Here is a 6,973-nt window from a genome sequence, read left to right as displayed (position 1 = left end):
CTTTTATGCCATGTTGAGGACTTCCTTCAATAGATCATGGGCTGCTGTTGAAGGTTTATATTTTGGAAGGTTGTATTTTAGTTTCTGTTTTCCTACGGATAATAGTAATGCTCTATTCGTTAGGACAGATGAACTGCTGTAACAATCCTAACATCTTAGTGACTTCAAACAGTAGGATTTTGTCTGTTTTCATCATTACTTCAATGTGGCAAGAAGTCTCCCAGGGACTCACACTTGCTCATCTTGTAACAATGCCAGCTTTGAATCCTCAAACTTGCCCTGGAAGGGGAGGAGCTAGAGTGCTAAATCCTGCAGGGGTTTATAGGCAGGCCTGAAAGGCACACATCGCTTTTCCCCATTTCCATTGGCCAGAAGCTTCTCAGCCATATGACCCCAGGCCATATGGGAGATGGGGAAATGTAGTCATTGGGTGTGTCCAGGAGGAGAACCAAAATAATCTGCTGAACACAAAACATTGTCTTTACCACAAATGGACAGTTTGAATGAAATGAATGAATGAAAAAAACTCACGAGAAAATAAAGATCATCCATAATTCCATCACCCAGAAATAATCATAATAAGAAATTGAGTGTGTTTTTAAAACTGTATTATCTTACTACAATAGCAGCACACTCTTGACAGATTTGGAAAATATATATAGAAACACAGGGAAAATAGAAATTATTCCACCTACCGAGAGCTCACTGGATTTTTCGTTTTTGTTGTTATTTTGGTCTATGCACTTGACTTCTGTGTCTTTACTGTTTTACAGTCTTTTCCTCCACTTAATATAAGCACTTTACAGATCGTTGAAAATTCTACATTTTAAAGGCTGCATTATATTTATCGTGGATATGCTGTAATTTTCTAATAAGTTCTCTCTTGTTGGACGTTTCAGTAATGTATGACATTTTTGCCATTAAAAATGCTGAGATGTATCCCTTATATAGAGTCAGTTGAATAGGGGTGCCCCTCTCACCCAAGCTTGGTCAGTCAGATGGTGCCCAGGAGTTTTGGAACTCCAACTGAGATTCTGGGTTATACCCTTTGAACTCATGTGCCATGCCTGAGACTGCAGTCTTGGTGTGGGCATGGGCTTGGGAAGATCAGAAGGCAAAGGAAGTGAGTGAGAAGATGACATCATCAGGCAGGCACAGAGGACTGCCTGGTTTCCCGGTGGCCTAGGCGAGACTCAGCTGTACATGCGTCCCTGCCCTTGAGTTCTGTGCGGCACTCCATCTTGTGTATGTGCGTATTTACCTAAGATTGCTCTAATCCAGCTCCTTTCCAGGAACATTGTATCCCTATTGCATGGTTGAAAGAGGAGCACACAAGTCAGAAGATTAAAATCTTTGCAAGTTGTTAGGACTGTGATCGTGATCATTCATCGGTGACACAGCAGTAAGACTCTGGCTTAAAAGGTGGAAGAAAATGAAACAATAAATGTGAGAGTGCTTTGTACAGGTCTGTACAGTTGTTGGCAGTTATGCTTTTTGTGAACCCTGATCTTATTTTTTAGTGCATATTTTTTAAATTTCTGCTTTTCCTGTATCCATTTAGATTCTCAACACACGTTAATAAGTGGGATGCAAAAACAAAACAAAACACAGTGTTCTAAATGGTATTTATCTCAAGTAGTGCAAGTGGGGTGTAGAATATAAAGAAACTTAAAGGCAGTTGAATAATGCTGTTAACGAAAAGGAAATGGATTATGGGGAGGAACAGGTCCGGATTCCACGTTTGAATGCGGTTATGTCATACTGGCTGAATCTATAACATTCCTCGAAGGGCACATTTAATAGTTTACTAGACACCCCCTCTCCACCTAGTGAAGAGTGTTGCCCAGAATTATGTAAATCCTACTCTGATGGACAGCAGTCTTTGCACATTTAACTCTTTGAGACTCAGTAAGGGCTTCATATGTATATTTATAAAAAGGACACGGGACATGTCCTTTTTTTATAAGGACATGTTGTTGAATGTCTCGTCCAAAGCCAATGTTTGCTTTCCTCTCTCTGGGTCTTTCTCATTCATGTATTACATGAGGAAGAAGCATGGTTTAGTCTCAGCTCTCTCACTATTTATCACTGTTAGGCTTTTATCTTATTGAGAAAATATTAATCACAATTTAAGATTTATAAATATATATATACTGTAGCCTTTATTCAGTGTGGACTCTTAATCCTTCCAGCCTTCTATTGCAGATTAGTCCTGAGAAGCAGATGGATGGGAGTGGGCTCTTGGGAGCTCAAAATCCATTTCTAAGTGGCATAAAACAAGAGCGTCCTAACTCTCTCGCATATATTTGTAAATAATTTGATGGGATTTCTATATTCAGTTTTAAGCTTATATTTGTATTCACATTTTTATTGTAGAAGTCATATAATATAGAAATGTTGATGGTAAAAAGTGCCCCCTTTTTTCTACCATCCTCTTCTCCAGTCCCATTCCCACCATTGTTAACAGTTCAACATGTAGGGTAACTTTTAGATGACCTTATTCTTGCCCTAGTCAGTAAGAAGATGAAAACACCTTCCATCTGGTCAGATGATGATGAGGTCTTACGTGTGTTCAACTGGGAGTGTGTTCAAGAAGCCCAAGCCAGAAACCCTATCCTCTCCCCAGTCACCAAGTCCTCCACCTTCCAGCATCTTCCTGCTCTTCTGCAAACATGGCTTAACATCCACTTCACCCCTGCAATCCACTCTTCATACTGCAGCCACAACAATCTGTTCAGAACACAAATTTGATGTTTTCTTTATGACACCCACGGCTTTAAAACACTCTCACAGCTTTCCCTGGCTCTTAGGATAAAGAGCAAATTACTTAATGCTGCATAATACAGCCCTAACCCACCTCTGCAGCCTCATCCTAACCATACTCCCCTTTGCTCTTTGCAGCCTGTCACACTGGCTCCCTTACAGTTTCTTGGTAAATGCTATTTTCCCTCTCTTGAAAATTATTCCCATTCATTCTTCACCATGCCCTTTCATTAGCTTCTAGGCAACCTTCAGAATTTAGTTCCCTTTCTCAAAGGAAACCTTTCCTGAAGCATTAGGAAAATTCTGTTTCATGATTTCACAGCATCACGTATTTCTCCTTCATGGCAGTGAAAGTGATTAAAATTTTATATTTTGTCATTGTTGCTTATTTGATTAATTCCCCCACTAGACTCCTCAATATCTTGATAGGGTGCCTGGCACGTAGTTGGAGCTCTTAATTATTTGTTCAGTGAATTAATCATTCCTCCCCATTCCACCTTCATTCCCTAGTCTTGACCACCATCACCTTTATTATGGATAATATAACACTTCCGAGTTGTCTAGATGTCTCTTCCAAAATCTACGTTGGCTTTCTCAAATCTGTCCACTCTGGATCTTTGTGAGTTGGATTAAATATAAATTTGATCATGTCTTTCTTTCATAAAGCTGCATTTAGGAAAAAATCCAAACTCTTTCCAAGCCCTAAAATTCTGCCCTCAGGAAATTTCTCTTCACCACTTTTATGTTTTCATCCTAACCTCTTCTTTTTGTTCTGGCCTTTATATAAGCTGGTGGCCCTGCCTAAAATAATTTTCTCTCTCCCTGCACCCCTTCCTCCCCACAAACAAAACATTTAGTTAATTCCTACTCATCCTTTATACCTCGGATTAAAAATTTTCTCAGAAAAAGCCACTATACCTCTTTAATTCCAATAACTTCCATGTTATTTTACTATGTCTCCCCGAAACCTTCCATTAGACTATTAGCAAAGCTTACCACTGTGTCCTCTCTAGTTGGTGTGTAATAGGTCTTAACATTAAATGAAGGAATAAACTAAATTCTTGGTCAACTAGCTAGAAAAAAAAAAAGTTTAACATCAACTTTATTAAAACCAAATTATTTTTGGCAGACAATCTTCATCATTTGAATGGACAATTCAATTAACATTTATTGAATGAATGAGCTACATTTTGTGGATCAACTAATTCAGCTGGTGAGGGTTTTACTTGGAGGCTGTTTCATCCTGGCAGGCTCATTGTGCAAAGACATAGCCTCATTCTAAGTAAAATGTTCTGTGAGAGTCATATTAAAGTTTTTGCATGACAGAAGTGGATGACTGATATATATCCCCTAATGTTTCAAACCAAACTTACATCTTTGTCCATACTATGTCATTCCACTGAATTTGGGATCAGATGCTCTTCCACATTCAAAAGGATACCGACATTCTTTAGAGTCCCAGTGATTACCAAAAGGGGGTGATACTAACTTTAGAGACGTAGAAGGACTATTTGGTTGTCACAAGGATTGGGGATGCTATTTATATTTCCTAGGTGAAGCCAAGGATGCTAAATGTCTTAAAAGCTGGGAGTCCTGCACAACAAAGTATTGCCCTGCCTAATTTGTCAATTATACCACCGCTGGGAAGCATGGAAGGAGCCGCAGAAGAGGTTCCTGAATGCCAGAGATAAAGTTATCCATTAACACCTGCTAGATAGACCCACGCATGGTTTTCCATTTGGGCATGAATACGGCAGCTTCTTAGAACATTTCTTATAACAAACATATAATTAACCAAATACAAGTTTAGTAGCTGAACCCCACATATCTAGTTCTAACCAACTCCAGAGAACATGACACTTTAGTTAACCCTTAATTATCTGATACCCAACTCCTGTCACAAACCCAGCTGAGGCATCCAGGAAGGTGAGCTTATGAAATCTGAGACGCAGTTATTTCTCAGGAATGAGTCTCTAGATTCTATCCTTGCAGCTAGTTGCCACTCTAGAAAGCTACCTTGAATGCCTCCTTAACTCCCCATAGAAATGCCTTCATAGAACCATAACGATATTCTCTTGACTTTTGTTGAGGATCGATAGAAATAAAAATGAGCCAAAAATGTCTCTTCAACTTTTATAAAGGTTTTATTGAAAAAAATTGTAATATTTTTAATCTAAATATTCTTTAATGTTAGGAAAAAATTTTTCTCATACTTGCTGATATTAGATAATAGGGCTAAATTAATTATTTCCCTTTTGCCTTGATTGCTGGGAAACTCAGAGCTCCCATTGTGCTCAATTAGATTAATTGCTTTTAGCCTAGGTTCTCCTGTAGTATATAACCCTTTCAGTAGTTGGCTCATGCTCTATTGTGTATTTTATTTTTTTATTTTCTATTTTTTAACATCTTTATTGGAGTTTAGTTGCTTTACCTGTTGTGTATTTTAGATCAAATTTCCATGCAATAAAATGTACATGTGTTTAATACAGTGAATTTTGACAATTTTGTATGTCTGGCTTAACAATCATCAGAGCAACTTCATTACCCCAGAGAGTTCCCTTGTACCCCTTTCCAGTCAATTTTTCCTCCATCTGCTGCAACTACTTTCTGATTTCTATGACCATAGATTAGTTTTTGGCTGTTCTTGAACTTTACTTGAATGGAATCAGAATTTGTAATCTTTTAGTCTGGCTTTTTTCACTCAACATAATGTTTATGATATCCACATTGTTGCATGAATCAGTACTTCTTTTTAATTGCTGAGTAGTATTTTACTTTTAAAAATATACTGTAATTTGTTTATTTCTCCTGTATATGGATATTTTTGTTGTTTCCAGTACTCGCTATTACGGATAAAGTTGGTATGAATATTCATATACAGTTCTTTGTGAATAGCTCATGTTTTAAAATCTTTGTTTAATGATTTCATTATGAAAGTATCTTTATTGTAAACCTCACATCTGGATGGCAGGGCGGGAGTGAAAATATAGCAGTGCCAGTATGATTAGATTTACAGTCATAACTTAAACACTAAAAACAACTTATAAGTTTTAGTTTCCCATTGTTTTAAAATTGAAGGCCAAGCCAAATATGTAACTTATCCCTTCAGATAAACTTCTGCAGTTTGAATAACTTCTCTTTTAAATTCACCTTAAGCTATAGGTTGCTATCTTTTCACATCTTCATTTTACTTGTCCAGTAGGCATACCAGATTTAACATATTCAAAGCCAAACTTAATCCCCCACCCCTGCCCCAAAAAAAAAAAAAAAAAAATCTAGCCCTTCCATAGTCTCACCTCAGTTCTCTTCCCAGTTGCTCAGGCTAAAAATGTGGCGTCATCTTTGATTCCTCTCTTTTTCATAAACCTCACACCTAAGTCGATTAGCAAACCTGGTGTGCTCTACCTTCAAAATACAGATAATCAGGAATTCATCCACTTGTCACTCTCTCTACTGCTAACATACTAGTCAAAGCCACGGTCATCTCTTGCTTGGATTAGTGAAATTTCAAGCCTCCTAACCAGTCTTCCTGCTTCTATTATTTGTTCCTAGAGCCTGTTCTAAACAGAGCAGCTAGAGTGGTCCTTTCTCCATCTCAGTTACGTCAGTCACTCCTCTGCTCCAATCCCAACATTTTCATTCAGAATAAAAGCCAAAGTTCTTATGATGGTCTACAAGGCCATAAGTAATCTGGCCTCCCAGGACCTTTCCTTACATCACCTACCTCTCCCCTTTCTCATTCCTCTCCAGTCTCATGGCTGCCTCACTTTCCTTTGAACTCCCAAGAGCAATCCTGCCTCCGAGCTTTTACACTGGCTGTTTCTGGGCCAGGAATTCCACTCCTCCCACCTCCAGCCCCTACCTATAGCCCAAGGCTCACTGCCTGCCTTTATCCATGTCTCTACTCAGCTGTCACTTCATTAGATAGGTCTTGCCTGATCACCTTTTCTAAAGAGAATCCCACCTCCACCCTCAATGCCAGCAATGTCTATTTGTATTGTATTCTTAGCCCGACGCAGGCCAGACCACAAAGACTGCTTCAAGTTTGAGGATGGGCAAAAATGATGACAAGAGCTTGACTGAAGATTCCTGAAACAGCTAATAAGCAATGCAAAGAATAACTAAGAAAGTGACTGGGGACAATTTCCCACAGCCTCTCTCATTTTCTCATGGAGGCTCCTCTGGGATTTGGTGGTCTCCACAGCCCACT

The 6,973-nt window shown here is 38.7% G+C and overlaps 1 long non-coding RNA gene across 1 annotated transcript in view; it reads right to left on the bottom strand.

The window, feature by feature from the left end:
- LOC115866635 (uncharacterized) overlaps positions 1-6,973 on the bottom strand; it is an 85,950-nt gene that overhangs the window by 45,267 nt on the left and 33,710 nt on the right. The gene's annotated exons all lie outside the window — the stretch shown is intronic.

This window comes from Globicephala melas, chromosome 18 (assembly GCF_963455315.2).
Source record: "Globicephala melas chromosome 18, mGloMel1.2, whole genome shotgun sequence".
In the NCBI taxonomy this organism is placed as follows: Eukaryota; Metazoa; Chordata; class Mammalia; order Artiodactyla; family Delphinidae; genus Globicephala; species Globicephala melas.
The sequence above is the reverse complement of the archived record's forward strand: the minus strand, read 5'-3'. Positions and strand labels throughout refer to the sequence as shown.